Raw genomic sequence first — 19,546 nt, 5'->3', positions numbered from 1 at the left:
AGTTATGTCTAACCCACTACGACCCTCTTCACTGTTAATCCCTCTAGCATTTGTGACTCGGCTTGACGGAAACAACTAGACTAACAATAACCTCTCGGATTAATATGACCCCGATAATTCTGAAAGGAAAGCTAACCAGTGACATGGTCTTCTTTCTCTTTAATCTTCACGGTCACACCAACTATTCGTCGAGACATTCTCCCACCACCAAAATATACCATGTCATCATACGGTAAGAATAGAACTCATGTACCTTCCAATTTCGATCAACTCCGTCTACACCTGAGCCCCGAACATCTTAATCTCAACCAGATATGTATAGGGTCAGGATCCTCGAAATTTGGCCACCTATTGTCTAATATTGGACTTACAAGAAGAGACGCAGAATTCATCGGCAGGTCGCCCTTCTAGGAATCCCAACTACTAGTCTGCAACTATGGACCTAATGAAGATGCACATTTGAGTTGATGTATTTTCCATTTGCTCGAATACGCCTCAGACACCACTGATTACAAACTCAAATTCAAAACACTTGCTTGTCAATACGTCGTCCAGAAGTTCCCACTAGAACCATGTGCCCAGCTTACCCTGATACACATGCCAACTGGTTTGAAACTTCGATGGGCTCATCAAGGAGGCAACATTAGCTCTGGACCAATTGTGTATGACCTACGACAGTCCACTAAACAATCACACCCTCTGTCATTTATGACTTGGCCAGACGAAATCGACTAGACTAAAAACACACTCTCAAACCAACACAACCCCTATTGATCTCAATCACAAGTTAACCAGCGGCTTGGTCTTCTTTCTCTTTGGTCTTCACGATCACACCAACTTTTGGTTGTGACATTTTCTCACCATTAAAATATAGCATATCGTTGTGCGGTAGGACAAGAACTTTTGTCCCTTTCAATCTAGACCAACTCCACATATTGCTACACACTGCACATCTTGATACCAACCACATACGCATTGGGTCCGGGTCCTCGGTATGTGGCCACTTCAAGTTTACATAAGGACTTACGTAGGGATTTAGAATAGTCATTGACAGGTCACCCCTATAGACATCCCATCCATAAGCTCACTCTAGGTGGAGTATTCCACGTATACAATTACTATTATTATTATTATTATTATTATTATTATTATTATTATTATTATTATTATTATTATTATTATTATTATTATGTGTATATGCATAGGTATTGATGTTGCAAACACTTGTGTAATAAAGATGTTAAAATATATCAAATAAAGGCGTTTGATGATGGTAATAGGAAAAATACACAATGGTGACATATATATACATACATATATATATTTATATATATATATATATATATATATATATATATATATATATATATATATATATATATATATACACACATGTGTGTGTATATGTATCTGTGTAAGCGAGTGTGTGTATGTACGTGTAGGTGTAATGATAAACATAGTAATTATGATAAAAATAAAAATAATACAACTAATAATAATGGTAGAAGTTATAATATAAATAATAATCACGACAATAATAATTATAAAAGTTTTGAAAAAATGAAGCCAAAAAATTGTTGTTTAGCCATTGAAACAGGGAAAAATCAATATATATATATATATATATATATATATATATATATATATATATATTACATGATTGTATATATAATCACATCAACTATTATTGAGGTTTACAAATATCTAAGTCAAACAAGGAGAGCATAATGTTAAAATAATATTTACGTCATAGGAGGAAAGGATAATGTTGTTAAGAAGTCTATACTGAGTAACATTATTCTCTTTCTACAAATTTAAAATGAAATCATTATAACAAAATTATGTATGAAATTTAACACACTATATCATTTGTGTAATAGTTTCGTATGAGCACAAAAGAAATTGACAGGACAACTTTATTATATATTTATGTAATATCATGTTCGTTAATACAAATATTTGATGTTACAAGTGTTTCAGGTTTCAAGCCCAAGTCCGATCCAAAGCCCAACTTCTAGAAGGAAATGGATTGTTTACATTAGATACATAAAAACCTTCTGGTCTTACTAACCAATAACAATATTGTGTACCAAATTCTTGTTTAACACATACATTAGAAGGATGACGACTATCGAACACATGAAAATCCTGATATTTTGAACCCCACCAGAACTGACTCCAATAGTATGTAGTTGTTGTTTCATGAATTTGCCATTGGTAAATTCCATTATAAGAAAGGGTGTGATTTCCGTGATCATCTTCTTTTGATCTCACATGAAAGGTGATATCTTCATTGATGCCATTGATTATGAACATGTTCCATTCACCGAGTACATCAAGAGGTTTATTTATAGAAGACGCGATGGTATAAGTAACTGGAAATACTGAGATGCAGAAGAAATAGACGAAAACAAAAAGGCGATACATTATACTACTTATATAATTTATTTTGAAGCAGTTATAAAATTTATCTTCACAATATTCACTTTGATCAATTTATAAGGAGTGGGTGGGAGCTCCATAGCATATTTTGCATTAATTATGTAATAAGTGTAATTAATTTATAGTTATTGTAAAATTTAGTTTGTCGTTTCAGAAGAATATTTATATATAACTGATACCTCTTGTTTAATTGGCATTTGGTGAAGATACCAAGGATCATAGCCACATCTTACATAGCGTATTTTGCATTAATTATGTAATATTTTCTGATAACTGATACCTCTAGTTCAATTTCCATTTGGTGACGGTAATGATGAATCATAGCCACATCCCACATTGATTCGATTTAAAGCACTCAAACATTTTATGATGTTTAAGTATTTGCGCTTTAACTATGTTTCGTTGTGAATTTTTTGCTTTTTTTACAATGAAATCGGTCATATAGATCTGTGTCAATTCATTTTATTGGTACATCCTACACAACAACCAAATTGAACATAATATCACAGACTTATATTCGATACCCTTCCTTGCCCATGCGACGTATCGAAGTTCCCTCTAGAAAAAAGTAACCAGCCTACCCATATACACATGAAAACTTGTTTCACCATGTAATGGGCTCATTATAGACGTGACATTAGCACCCGTATAGTTATGTCTAACCCACTACGACCCTCTTCACTGTTAATCCCTCTAGCATTTGTGACTCGGCTTGACGGAAACAACTAGACTAACAATAACCTCTCGGATTAATATGACCCCGATAATTCTGAAAGGAAAGCTAACCAGTGACATGGTCTTCTTTCTCTTTAATCTTCACGGTCACACCAACTATTCGTCGAGACATTCTCCCACCACCAAAATATACCATGTCATCATACGGTAAGAATAGAACTCATGTACCTTCCAATTTCGATCAACTCCGTCTACACCTGAGCCCCGAACATCTTAAACTCAACCAGATATGTATAGGGTCAGGATCCTCGAAATTTGGCCACCTATTGTCTAATATTGGACTTACAAGAAGAGACGCAGAAGTCATCGGCAGGTCGCCCTTCTAGGAATCCCAACTACTAGTCTGCAACTATGGACCTAATGAAGATGCACATTTGAGTTGATGTATTTTCCATTTGCTCGAATGCGTCTCAGACACCACTGATTACAAACTCAAATTCAAAACACTTGCTCGTCAATACGTCGTCCAGAAGTTCCCACTAGAACCATGTGCCCAGCTTACCCTGATACACATGCCAACTGGTTTGAAATTTCCATGGGCTCATCAAGGAGGCAACATTAGCTCTGGACCAATTGTGTATGACCTACGACAGTCCACTAAACAATCACACCCTCTGTCATTTATGACTTGGCCAGACGGAATCGACTAGACTAAAAACACACTCTCAAACCAACACAACCCCTATTGATCTCAATCACAAGTTAACCAGCGGCTTGGTCTTCTTTCTCTTTGGTCTTCACGATCACACCAACTTTTCGTTGTGACATTTTCTCACCATTAAAATATAGCATATCGTTGTGCGGTAGGACAAGAACTTTTGTCCCTTTCAATCTAGACCAACTCCACATATTGCTACACACTGCACATCCTGATACCAACCACATACGCATTGGGTCCGGGTCGTCGGTATGTGGCCACTTCAAGTTTACATAAGGACTTACGTAGGGATTTAGAATAGTCATTGACAGGTCACCCCTATAGACATCCCATCCATAAGCTCACTCTAGGTGGAGTATTCCACGTATACAATTACTATTATTATTATTATTATTATTATTATTATTATTATTATTATTATTATTATTATTATTATTATTATTATTATGTGTATATGCATAGGTATTGATGTTGCAAACACTTGTGTAATAAAGATGTTAAAATATATCAAATAAAGGTGTTTGATGATGGTAATAGGAAAAATACACAATGGTGACATATATATACATACATATATATATTTATATATGTATATATATATATATATATATATATATATATATATACACACACACGCGAGTGTGTGTATGTACGTGTAGGTGTAATGATAAACATAGTAATTATGATAAAAATAAAAATAATACAACTAATAATAATGGTAGAAGTTATAATATAAATAATAATCACGACTATAATAATTATAAAAGTTTCGAAAAAATGAAGCCAAAAAATTGTTGTTTAGCCATTGAAACAGGGAAAAATCAATATATATATATATATATATATATATATATATTACATGATTGTATATATAATCACATCAACTATTATTGAGGTTTACAAATATCTAAGTCAAACAAGGAGAGCATAATGTTAAAATAATATTTACGTCATAGGAGGAAAGCATAATGTTGTTAAGAAGTCTATACCGAGTAACATTATTCTCTTTCTACAAATTTAAAATGAAATCATTATAACAAAATTATGTTTGAAATTTAACACACTATATCATTTGTGTAATAGTTTCGTATGAGCACAAAAGAAATTGACAGAACAACTTTATTATATATTTATGTAATATCATGTTCGTTAATACAAATGTTTGATGTTACAAGTGTTTCAAGTTTCAAGCCCAAGTCCGATCCAAAGCCCAACTTCTAGAAGGAAATGGATTGTTTACATTAGATACATAAAAACCTTCTGGTCTTACTAACGAATAACAATATTGTGTACCAAATCCTTGTTTAACACATACATTAGAAGGATGACGGCTATCGAACACATGAAAATCCTGATATTTTGAACCCCACCAGAACTGACTCCAATAGTATGTAGTTGTTGTTTCATGAATTTGCCATTGGTAAATTCCATTATAAGAAAGGGTGTGATTTCCGTGATCATCTTCTTTTGATCTCACATGAAAGGTGATATCTTCATTGATGCCATTGATTATGAACATGTTCCATTCACCGAGTACATCAAGAGGTTTATTTATAGAAGACGCGATGGTATAAGTAACTGGAAATACTGAGATGCAGAAGAAATAGACGAAAACAAAAAGGCGATACATTATACTACTTATATAATTTATTTTGAAGCAGTTATAAAATTTATCTTCACAATATTCACTTTGATCAATTTATAAGGAGTGGGTGGGAGCTCCATAGCATATTTTGCATTAATTATGTAATAAGTGTAATTAATTTATAGTTATTGTAAAATTTAGTTTGTCGTTTCAGAAGAATATTTATATATAACTGATACCTCTTGTTTAATTGGCATTTGGTGAAGATACCAAGGATCATAGCCACATCTTACATAGCGTATTTTGCATTAATTATGTAATATTTTCTGATAACTGATACCTCTAGTTCAATTTCCATTTGGTGACGGTAATGATGAATCATAGCCACATCCCACATTGATTCGATTTAAAGCACTCAAACATTTTATGATGTTTAAGTATTTGCGCTTTAACTATGTTTCGTTGTGAATTTTTTGCTTTTTTTACAATGAAATCGGTCATATAGATCTGTGTCAATTCATTTTATTGGTACATCCTACACAACAACCAAATTGAACATAATATCACAGACTTATATTCGATACCCTTCCTTGCCCATGCGACGTATCGAAGTTCCCTCTAGAAAAAAGTAACCAGCCTACCCATATACACATGAAAACTTGTTTCACCATGTAATGGGCTCATTATAGACGTGACATTAGCACCCGTATAGTTATGTCTAACCCACTACGACCCTCTTCACTGTTAATCCCTCTAGCATTTGTGACTCGGCTTGACGGAAACAACTAGACTAACAATAACCTCTCGGATTAATATGACCCCGATAATTCTGAAAGGAAAGCTAACCAGTGACATGGTCTTCTTTCTCTTTAATCTTCACGGTCACACCAACTATTCGTCGAGACATTCTCCCACCACCAAAATATACCATGTCATCATACGGTAAGAATAGAACTCATGTACCTTCCAATTTCGATCAACTCCGTCTACACCTGAGCCCCGAACATCTTAAACTCAACCAGATATGTATAGGGTCAGGATCCTCGAAATTTGGCCACCTATTGTCTAATATTGGACTTACAAGAAGAGACGCAGAAGTCATCGGCAGGTCGCCCTTCTAGGAATCCCAACTACTAGTCTGCAACTATGGACCTAATGAAGATGCACATTTGAGTTGATGTATTTTCCATTTGCTCGAATGCGTCTCAGACACCACTGATTACAAACTCAAATTCAAAACACTTGCTCGTCAATACGTCGTCCAGAAGTTCCCACTAGAACCATGTGCCCAGCTTACCCTGATACACATGCCAACTGGTTTGAAACTTCCATGGGCTCATCAAGGAGGCAACATTAGCTCTGGACCAATTGTGTATGACCTACGACAGTCCACTAAACAATCACACCCTCTGTCATTTATGACTTGGCCAGACGGAATCGACTAGACTAAAAACACACTCTCAAACCAACACAACCCCTATTGATCTCAATCACAAGTTAACCAGCGGCTTGGTCTTCTTTCTCTTTGGTCTTCACGATCACACCAACTTTTTGTTGTGACATTTTCTCACCATTAAAATATAGCATATCGTTGTGCGGTAGGACAAGAACTTTTGTCCCTTTCAATCTAGACCAACTCCACATATTGCTACACACTGCACATCCTGATACCAACCACATACGCATTGGGTCCGGGTCCTCGGTATGTGGCCACTTCAAGTTTACATAAGGACTTACGTAGGGATTTAGAATAGTCATTGACAGGTCACCCCTATAGACATCCCATCCATAAGCTCACTCTAGGTGGAGTATTCCACGTATACAATTACTATTATTATTATTATTATTATTATTATTATTATTATTATTATGTGTATATGCATAGGTATTGATGTTGCAAACACTTGTGTAATAAAGATGTTAAAATATATCAAATAAAGGTGTTTGATGATGGTAATAGGAAAAATACACAATGGTGACATATATATACATACATATATATATTTATATATGTATATATATATATATATATATATATATACACACACGCGAGTGTGTGTATGTACGTGTAGGTGTAATGATAAACATAGTAATTATGATAAAAATAAAAATAATACAACTAATAATAATGGTAGAAGTTATAATATAAATAATAATCACGACTATAATAATTATAAAAGTTTCGAAAAAATGAAGCCAAAAAATTGTTGTTTAGCCATTGAAACAGGGAAAAATCAATATATATATATATATATATATATTACATGATTGTATATATAATCACATCAACTATTATTGAGGTTTACAAATATCTAAGTCAAACAAGGAGAGCATAATGTTAAAATAATATTTACGTCATAGGAGGAAAGCATAATGTTGTTAAGAAGTCTATACCAAGTAACATTATTCTCTTTCTACAAATTTAAAATGAAATCATTATAACAAAATTATGTTTGAAATTTAACACACTATATCATTTGTGTAATAGTTTCGTATGAGCACAAAAGAAATTGACAGAACAACTTTATTATATATTTATGTAATATCATGTTCGTTAATACAAATGTTTGATGTTACAAGTGTTTCAAGTTTCAAGCCCAAGCCCGATCCAAAGCCCAACTTCTAGAAGGAAATGGATTGTTTACATTAGATACATAAAAACCTTCTGGTCTTACTAACGAATAACAATATTGTGTACCAAATCCTTGTTTAACACATACATTAGAAGGATGACGGCTATCGAACACATGAAAATCCTGATATTTTGAACCCCACCAGAACTGACTCCAATAGTATGTAGTTGTTGTTTCATGAATTTGCCATTGGTAAATTCCATTATAAGAAAGGGTGTGATTTCCGTGATCATCTTCTTTTGATCTCACATGAAAGGTGATATCTTCATTGATGCCATTGATTATGAACATGTTCCATTCACCGAGTACATCAAGAGGTTTATTTATAGAACACGCGATGGTATAAGTAACTGGAAATACTGAGATGCAGAAGAAATAGACGAAAACAAAAAGGCGATACATTATACTACTTATATAATTTATTTTGAAGCAGTTATAAAATTTATCTTCACAATATTCACTTTGATCAATTTATAAGGAGTGGGTGGGAGCTCCATAGCATATTTTGCATTAATTATGTAATAAGTGTAATTAATTTATAGTTATTGTAAAATTTAGTTTGTCGTTTCAGAAGAATATTTATATATAACTGATACCTCTTGTTTAATTGTCATTTGGTGAAGATACCAAGGATCATAGCCACATCTTACATAGCGTATTTTGCATTAATTATGTAATATTTTCTGATAACTGATACCTCTAGTTCAATTTCCATTTGGTGACGGTAATGATGAATCATAGCCACATCCCACATTGATTCGATTTAAAGCACTCAAACATTTTATGATGTTTAAGTATTTGCGCTTTAACTATGTTTCGTTGTGAATTTTTTGCTTTTTTTACAATGAAATCGGTCATATAGATCTGTGTCAATTCATTTTATTGGTACATCCTACACAACAACCAAATTGAACATAATATCACAGACTTATATTCGATACCCTTCCTTGCCCATGCGACGAATAGAAGTTCCCTCTAGAAAAAAGCAACCAGCCTACCCATATACACATGAAAACTTGTTTCACCATGTAATGGGCTCTTTATAGACGTGACATTAACACCCGTATAGTTATGTCTAACCCACTACGACCCTCTTCACTGTTAATCCCTCTAGCATTTGTGACTCGGCTTGACGGAAACAACTAGACTAACAATGACCTCTCGGATTAATATGACCCTGATAATTCTGAAAGGAAAGCTAACCAGTGACATGGTCTTCTTTCTCTTTAATCTTCACGGTCACACCAACTATTCGTCGAGACATTCTCCCACCACCAAAATATACTATGTCATCATACGGTAGGAATAGAACTCATGTACCTTCCAATTTCGATCAACTCCGTCTACACCTGAGCCCCCGAACATCTTGATCTCAACCAGATATGTATAGGGTCAGGATCCTCGAAATTTGGCCACCTATAGTCTAATATTGGACTTACAAGAAGAGACGCAGAAGTCATCGGCAGGTCGCCCTTCTAGGCATCCCAACTACTAGTCTGCAACTATGGACCTAATGAAGATGCACATTTGAGTTGATGTATTTTCCATTTGCTCGAATGCGCCTCAGACACCACTGATTACAAACTCAAATTCAAAACACTTGCTTGTCAATACGTCGTCCAGAAGTTCCCACTAGAACCATGTGCCCAGCTTACCCTGATACACATGCCAACTGGTTTGAAACTTCGATGGGCTCATCAAGGAGGCAACATTAGCTCTGGACCAATTGTGTATGACCTACGACAGTCCACTAAACAATCACACCCTCTGTCATTTATGACTTGGCCAGACGGAATCGACTAGACTAAAAACACACTCTCAAACCAACACAACCCCTATTGATCTCAATCACAAGTTAACCAGCGGCTTGGTCTTCTTTCTCTTTGGTCTTCACGATCACACCAACTTTTGGTTGTGACATTTTCTCACCATTAAAATATAGCATATCGTTGTGCAGTAGGACAAGAACTTTTGTCCCTTTCAATCTAGACCAACTCCACATATTGCTACACACTGCACATCCTGATACCAACCACATACGCATTGGGTCCGGGTCCTCGGTATGTGGCCACTTCAAGTTTACATAAGGAATTACGTAGGGATTTAGAATAGTCATTGACAGGTCACCCCTATAGACATCCCATCCATAAGCTCACTCTAGGTGGAGTATTCCACGTATACAATTACTATTATTATTATTATTATTATTATTATTATTATTATTATTATTATTATTATTATTATTATTATGTGTATATGCATAGGTATTGATGTTGCAAACACTTGTGTAATAAAGATGTTAAAATATATCAAATAAAGGCGTTTGATGATGGTAATAGGAAAAATACACAATGGTGACATATATATACATATATATATATATATATATATATATATACACACATGTGTGTGTATATGTATCTGTGTAAGCGAGTGTGTGTATGTACGTGTAGGTGTAATGATAAACATAGTAATTATGATAAAAATAAAAATAATACAACTAATAATAATGGTAGAAGTTATAATATAAATAATAATCACGACTATAATAATTATAAAAGTTTTGAAAAAATGAAGCCAAAAAATTGTTGTTTAGCCATTGAAACAGGGAAAAATCAATATATATATATATATATATATATATATATATATATTACATGATTGTATATATAATCACATCAACTATTATTGAGGTTTACAAATATCTAAGTCAAACAAGGAGAGCATAATGTTAAAATAATATTTACGTCATAGGAGGAAAGGATAATGTTGTTAAGAAGTCTATACCGAGTAACATTATTCTCTTTTTACAAATTTAAAATGAAATCATTATAACAAAATTATGTATGAAATTTAACACACTATATCATTTGTGTAATAGTTTCGTATGAGCACAAAAGAAATTGACAGGACAACTTTATTATATATTTATGTAATATCATGTTCGTTAATACAAATATTTGATGGTACAAGTGTTTCAGGTTTCAAGCCCAAGTCTGATCCAAAGCCCAACTTCTAGAAGGAAATGGATTGTTTACATTAGATACATAAAAACCTTCTGGTCTTACTAACCAATAACAATATTGTGTACCAAATTCTTGTTTAACACATACGTTAGAAGGATGACGACTATCGAACACATGAAAATCCTGATATTTTGAACCCCACCAGAACTGACTCCAATAGTATGTAGTTGTTGTTTCATGAATTTGCCATTGGTAAATTCCATTATAAGAAAGGGTGTGATTTCCGTGATCATCTTCTTTTGATCTCACATGAAAGGTGATATCTTCATTGATGCCATTGATTATGAACATGTTCCATTCACTGAGTACATCAAGAGGTTTATTTATAAAAGACGCGATGGTATAAGTAACTGGAAATACTGAGATGCAGAACAAATAGACGAAAACAAAAAGGCGATACATTATACTACTTATATAATTTATTTTGAAGCAGTTATAAAATTTATCTTCACAGTATTCACTTTGATCAATTTATAAGGAGTGGGTGGGAGCTCCATAGCATATTTTGCATTAATTATGTAATAAGTGTAATTAATTTATAGTTATTGTAAAATTTAGTTTGTCGTTTCAGAAGAATATTTATATATAACTGATACCTCTTGTTTAATTGGCATTTGGTGAAGATACCAAGGATCATAGCCACATCTTACATAGCGTATTTTGCATTAATTATGTAATATTTTCTGATAACTGATACCTCTAGTTCAATTTCCATTTGGTGACGGTAATGATGAATCATAGCCACATCCCACATTGATTCGATTTAAAGCACTCAAACATTTTATGATGTTTAAGTATTTGCGCTTTAACTATGTTTCGTTGTGAATTTTTTGCTTTTTTTACAATGAAATCGGTCATATAGATCTGTGTCAATTCATTTTATTGGTACATCCTACACAACAACCAAATTGAACATAATATCACAGACTTATATTCGATACCCTTCCTTGCCCATGCGACGTATCGAAGTTCCCTCTAGAAAAAAGTAACCAGCCTACCCATATACACATGAAAACTTGTTTCACCATGTAATGGGCTCATTATAGACGTGACATTAGCACCCATATAGTTATGTCTAACCCACTACAACCCTCTTCACTGTTAATCCCTCTAGCATTTGTGACTCGGCTTGACGGAAACAACTAGACTAACAATGACCTCTCGGATTAATATGACCCCGATAATTCTGAAAGGAAAGCTAACCAGTGACATGGTCTTCTTTCTCTTTAATCTTCACGGTCACACCATGTCACACCCTGAAAACCGAAGGCAGAAACATTTCCGGGGTTGACTCTAGGTTGAGTATCAAATCCAATGCACATAGTAAGTAAAGTAGGACAACCATTACATTACATAAAAAAAAATTTACAGTTGATTCAAAAGTAAAGTTTGTACAGTTGTGATACATAGTATATATAAACAAAATGAAACGGATCTTCATGTACTCCATCTTCTGATCAAAAGAAATCTCCGGGTACCTGTTCTAACGTTGACCTGAGAACACAAGCGGTTTGAAAATCAGCATAAAGCTGGTGAGTTCATAAGTAGTTTTGTTTTGTGAAAATGTTTATGTTTCCTTTCTGTTTCTGAAAACGTATCAGTATATTCCCAGGAAAGTCCCATACTTTCCTGAATAGTTAGTTATTGTAAAAGATGTAATGATATACAATTGGTTACACTTTTCTGGTTATGTGAATGTTACCCAGGAATGCCCCATGTTTTCCTGTATGTTGGTTTTTAATGTAAAAGATGTTTTCTGTCAAACTTGGTTATGTACAAAGTTTTCCCCAGGAAGATCCCATACCTTCCTGAATGTTGGTTATCATATGTAAAAGATGAAAAAGATGTAAAAGATGTAAAAGATGTAAACTGAATCCAGGTTATCCGTAAAATGTAGTATATGGTTCATTATTACTGTAAGTAAATCTCTGTTATCCTAATTGCGAGTTCCATAACCATACTAAAGACTGAACCTGTGGCAATAAGTAGTCCACAATTCTTATGACTTTCGTCACCCTTGAACCATTTCGGTTCGGCTGTAGCTAGCAGCCAGGTGTGGGGTAGTCAGCCCCGTATAGATCTATACACTCAAGTCACGCTCTCTATAAATCCCAAAGATTCTGGTTACGGGTGTAGTCCTCCACTCGCGTATCTCTGTGCAGTGTTCGCCGAGGACATGTCTCCAATCATACGGAATAACAAATTTACTAGTAATAATAGTATAATCCTCCATTCGCGTATCTCTGTGGAATGTTACCGAGGACAAGACAGTGTACAAAATATATTATTCATGTGTTGTAAAGTCATGCTTTTAACTGATAAAATGTGGAAACCATTTGTGAAATATATAAAACATAACAGTTTATAGATCCCATTTCACAAATAAATGTTTAAGTGAGCTGTATATTCTAACGGTTATCAGTTACATGTATCAGTATTAAAAGCATAAGAAATGTGAAACAGACACAAGAAAATAATTTTTGAGTATAGGAAAACCCCTGTAGTTTGCTTGTGTTCCCCCCTGAAATTAGTGAAAAACAGTGAAAAAGGTAAGGGTATGAACTCACCGGACTCGGAAACGTGTCGGTTTTGAATGCTAGACGTTGGTTCGGGGTTTGATTACTCGCGATGACCCTATGTAAAATGAAATAATGTCCATATATATACAATTAGGGATACATTCACTAATCATATGGAACATTACACTCCAATGAGGTTAAACACCTTAAAATGAGCGTTTGGAGTGACCCGGGTGGCGTTTAAGGACTTGTAAAGGCACTAGGGACTAGGGACTTGAGTTTACTCTCCATAAGTAAACATTTAAATGAGTTTACAACCACAAAACACACACATACATGAGTTTACGGCCGTAAACTCATGTGGGTGTGGTTTTGGGTGTTTAAATTGCTTAAATGGCTTACATGGACATGGGAAATGCTAGAATGATTTATCTAAAATGACTTGGAACACTTGGAATGAGTTTACAACATTTAAACATGAGTTTATGGCCATACTCTTAGAGTTTACGGCCGTAAACTCACCCATGGCCAAGAATGGTTAGTTTAAGCTACAAGGGACAATCACATGTGATTCTAATTAATTTTCCAAGCTTTGTTATAAATTTAGAACATCATTTAACACATTTATTGGAGTTTACGGCCTAGAGGTATGTTCTAAGGCCGTAAACTCTCCTTTACCCATGAAAAAGATAGTTTTTGATGCTTAAAACAATCACATGTGATTAATAGGATTTATACCAAGACCTAGTATGAATTTTATGGGACATTTGAGAGGTATTATGGAGTTTACGGCACATGAGACCCTCTTCATGGCCGTAAACTCTAATATAGGATGATATAATGTGTTTCAATGTCTAAAACTTGCATAGAAGGGCTTCTAAAATTTATCTAAAGGCTTTAGGGGTGTTTAGTTTGCATTCTAACACCAAAAATTTTGGAGTTTACGGCCCAAGAACAATGCCTTGGCCGTAAACTCTTAGAAAACCCACAAATGTTGTGTTTTTGATCCTTAAACTATTTTGGTTGGTCCCTTGATTTATTCCAAGGCTTTTGGTGGTGTTGGATGGCTTTCTAACACCTTAGAAATGAAATTATGTCATGTTTTAGGGAGTTTACGGCCCAAGCTTGTTCCTTGGCCGTAAACTCTTGTTCTTGACCCCAAAACTCAATTAAGTCATCAATTTGAAGGCTAAAGATGTTGAATAACATGCTAGAGAGGTTACCTTAAAGATTTGAAGCCTTAAACTTGTGATTTGGACCTTAATTCTAGCTTGGAGGAGAGAGGTTGTAAGAGTTTAGTGTGAATTTGGCCAAAGGCTTCAAATGGAGTCTAAATCATGTTTATATAGTGTTCGGGAATTGGACACGATAGAATTCTACCCGATACCGACGTTAATTGAGGTTTTTGGTCGTACCCGATTGAGTTACCGTAACTCGACATAGTAATTTCTAGAAATATTCCGATCACTAAAGTTGGGTGTTTGAAATGATTTCTAATGTATTAAGACACCCATTAAGTCATTTTAGGTCAATATAAACTAATGACTTTAATAAATTGGTGAAATTGGAAACGAAATTAAAAAGGACGTTTGGTTGATCGGATCGGATTACAAGTTGTGATATGAAATTTCGGGTTGTTACATTATCCCCCTGTTAGAGGGAATTTCGTCTCGAAATTCAAAGTTTAAACACAAGACAAGATACAAATCATAGATTAGAAAAGAGTTGTGGATATTTTTGTTTCATCGAGTCTTCTCGCTCCCAAGTGAACTCCGGTCCTCGCTTGGCATTCCAGCGAACCTTCACCAACGGGATGCGACTCTATTTCGTACGTTTGACTTCTCGATCCATGATTTCGATTGGTTCCTCCACAAAGTTGAGGTTTTCATCGATCTCAATCTCGTCCAAGGGAATTGTTTGGGTTTCATCGGATAGGCACTTTTTGAGATTTGAAACATGGAAGACAGGATGAATGTTACTGAGTTCGTGAGGTAAATGAAGCTTATAGGCTACCGGACCAACTCTGGCGATGATTTCAAAAGGTCCAATGTACCTCGGATTGAGTTTCCCACGTTTACCGAAACGTACAGTGCCTTTCCAGGGCGATACTTTTAATAGAACACGATCTCCAACCTGGAATTCTAGTGGTTTCCGACGATTATCAGCGTAACTCTTTTGACGATCGCGCGAGGCCTTTAGTCGTTCACGGATTTGGATAATTTTCTCAGTGGTTTCACGGATGATTTCAGGACCGGTAAGTGCGCTGTCGGGGACTCGACTCTTTGCTAACTGTGTATCTCCTACCTCGGCCCAGCACAGAGGGGATCTGCACTTGCGACCGTATAGGGCTTCGAACGGGGCAGCCCTAATGCTGGTGTGGTAACTGTTGTTGTATGAGAATTCGATCAATGGTAGATGTGCGTCCCACGACTTTCCAAAATCAATGACACATGCCCTAAGCATGTCCTCCAGAGTTTGGATTGTTCTCTCGCTTTGACCGTCAGTCTGAGGATGGTATGCCGTGCTCATGTCTAGTTGGGTTCCAAGGGCTTTCTGAAGGGATTGCCAGAATCTGGAAGTAAACCTGCTATCTCGATCAGAGATAATGGATACAGGTATACCGTGTAGACGTACTACCTCCTGGATGTAGATTCGCGCAAGTCTTTCCATCTTGTATGATTCTTTAATTGGAATGAAGTGAGTGGATTTTGTCAAACGATCGACAATCACCCAAATGGTATCATACCCATTCAAGCACTTGGGTAGTTTGGTGATGAAGTCCATGGTAATCATCTCCCATTTCCACTCGGGGATCTCGGGTTGTTGAAGCAGACCTGAAGGTTTCTGATGTTCGACTTTGACTTTGGCGCAAGTCAAGCACTTGCCCACATATGTAGCTATCTCAGCTTTCATGTTTGGCCACCAATATTGTTTCTTGAGATCTAAGTACATCTTGTCAGAGCCCGGGTGAACAGAGTATTTGGTTCTATGTGCTTCCTCCATGACTAACTCTCTTAATCCTCCAGACTTGGGAATCCAGATTCGATCCATAAAACACTGGACTCCGTCACTTCTGATCTCAAGTTTCTTTTCCATTCCTCTCAAAGCTTCAGTTGTCATGTTCTCCGGTTTCAGGGCTTCAAGCTGAGCTTCTCGGATTTGCATGGGTAGATTGGAATGGATGGTTATCGACTGACTCTTCACTTTGTTGCTGGTATTCTCCTTTCGGCTAAGGGCATCTGCTACCACATTGGCCTTGCCGGGATGGTAGCGGATTTCACACTCATAATCACTGAGTAGTTCAACCCATCGCCTTTGTCTCATGTTCAGGTCTTTTTGGTCAAAGATATGTTGCAGGCTCTTATGATCAGTAAAGATCGTGCACTTAGTTCCGTAAAGGTAATGCCTCCAAATCTTCAATGCAAAAACTACGGCTCCAAGCTCCAAGTCGTGTGTGGTATAGTTGACCTCGTGTGTTTTCAACTGTCTAGAGGCATAAGCAATCACTTTTCCTCTCTGCATAAGCACACAACCTAAACCTTGAGTAGACGCATCGCAGTAGACAACAAAGTCCTCTGTCCCTTCGGGTAAGGATAGGACAGGCGCGCTGCACAGAGCTTTCTTCAACGTCTGAAATGCGGTCTCTTGTTTATCACCCCAACAAAAGGGTACACCTTTCTGTGTTAGAGTGGCTTGAGGTTCGGCGATTCGGGAAAAGTTTTGGATGAACCTTCGATAATAGCCAACGAGACCCAAGAATTGTCGGATTTCTGTGGGTGTCTTCGGTGCTGACCAATTCTCTATTGCCTTAATCTTGGAAGGATCAAGATGAATACCCTCCTCACTTATCACATGACCAAGGAAAATTACCTTCCGTATCCAAAACTCACATTTTGAAAACTTTGCGTATAGCTTTTCGGATCTAAGGGTTTCCAATACTAGCCTCAAGTGTTGTTTGTGGTCTTCTTCGCTTCGGGAGTAAACGAGGATGTCGTCAATGAACACGATGACGAATTTGTCTAAGAAGGGACGGCACACCCGGATCATAAGGTCCATGAACACTGCCGGTGCGTTGGTTAAACCGAAGGGCATCACTACGAACTCGTAGTGTCCATATCGAGTCCTGAAAGCTGTTTTGGGCACATCACTTTCATGAACTCGCAACTGATGGTACCCTGACTGAAGGTCTATCTTAGAGAAGTAACTGGCTCCCTGGAGTTGATCGAAAAGGTCATCTATACGAGGAAGAGGATATCGGTTTTTGACAGTCAACTTGTTTAGCTCTCGATAATCAATACACATACGAAAGGATCCATCCTTCTTCTTGACGAACAAAACCGGGGCTCCCCAGGGTGAGGAACTCGGCCTAATGAATCCTTTGCTAAGCAACTCGTTAAGTTGACTGGATAGCTCCTGCATCTCTGCTGGAGCTAAGCGATACGGAGACTTCGCTACAGGAGTAGCCCCAGGAATTAGGTCAATACGAAACTCGACCTGACGCTCGGGAGGGATTCCTGGAAGCTCTTCGGGAAACACATCAGGAAAATTGCAGACCTCGGGGATGCTCGCGAGGTTTTTAACTTCTTGATTTTCGTTGATTACGTGAGCCAAGAATGCAACACACTCCTTACGCAGGAGTTTCTGAGCTTTGATGCAGGAGATGATACGAAGGTTGGAACCGAGTTTATCGCCATAGATCACTAGAGTTTGACCAGAAGGAAGGTTAAGACGGATGGCTTTTTCGAAGCAAAGGATATCTGCATGATTGGGGCTCAACCAATCCATGCCAATAATGACATCAAAGCTCTTTATGGATACGGGCATAAGATCGATAGGAAATGAATGGTCGTTTAAGGTAAGAATGCAATCTACGAATACCTCACTCGCACTTTCTTTCTCTCCGTTTGCCATTTCGACGGTAAATATTTCGGTTAGAGATTGGGAATTATGTTTTAGGTTATGTTTGAATGCATGACTAACAAAACTTCTTTCAGCGCCCGAATCGAAAAGAATATTAGCATACGAGTTGTCGAGAAGAAACGTACCCAAGACAACATTGGGATCGGCAACTGCTTCTTCTCGTCCCATAGCAAGGACCCTTCCTGTGTTGCCAGCAGTAGTCTTCTTGGGGCAGTTCCTTTTAAAGTGCCCGGCTTCACAACAATTATAACAGGCTTGACCAACGCCTGTTCCAGAGGATTGATTTGCTGAATGAGTCGGAGCTTTGCAGTATAGAGCAGTGTGTCCCTTTTTACCACAATTGGTACAAGATAGTTCTCGACAGGGACCAGGGTTGTGGTGATACTTGCATTTTTCACAGAGAGGGAGGTTACCAACATAACGGCTGGTAGGAGTTGGAGCTATGGATCCCACAACGGAAGCAACAACTACGGGGGTAGTAGCAGCATGAACTGCTACTGTCTGTTGTTTCTTGGAAGATCCTTGAGAAGATTGACCCTTCTTTTCCTTCCAGAATTTCCTCTTTTCACCACTCCTTTGAGTCGACTCAGAAGTGGTAGTAATTTCCTTAATGTCGTCGCTGTGATCAATCAGAATTTGAGCTAAAGTCTTGGCACTATCGTAAGTATTCGGACGAGCAGCCAAAACATGACTCTTTGTCGGTTGAGATAATCCCCAAACGAATCTTTCGATCTTTTTGTTTTCAGGAGTGACTAATCCAGGGCATAGAAGTGCGAGATCATCGAATCGGGAAGTATACGCAGCAATGTCAGAACCTTTCATCTTCAAATTCCAAAGCTCGTGCTCTAGTTTTTGCATTTCGCCACGGGGGCAGTACTCAGCAAGGAGAAGTTCTTTCATGGCCTCCCAGCCCATGGCATTGGCTACAGGTAAGGTCAGAGATTTGACTCGGCCATTCCACCAAGTCAAGGCTTTATCTTCGAAGGTACAAGCCGCAAACTTAACTTTATCAGCCTCTGCACAAGCAT

This window comes from Lactuca serriola, chromosome 2 (assembly GCF_051521515.1).
Source record: "Lactuca serriola cultivar US96UC23 chromosome 2, Lser_US96UC23_V15, whole genome shotgun sequence".
Lineage (NCBI taxonomy): Eukaryota > Viridiplantae > Streptophyta > Magnoliopsida > Asterales > Asteraceae > Lactuca > Lactuca serriola.
The sequence above is the reverse complement of the archived record's forward strand: the minus strand, read 5'-3'. Positions refer to the sequence as shown.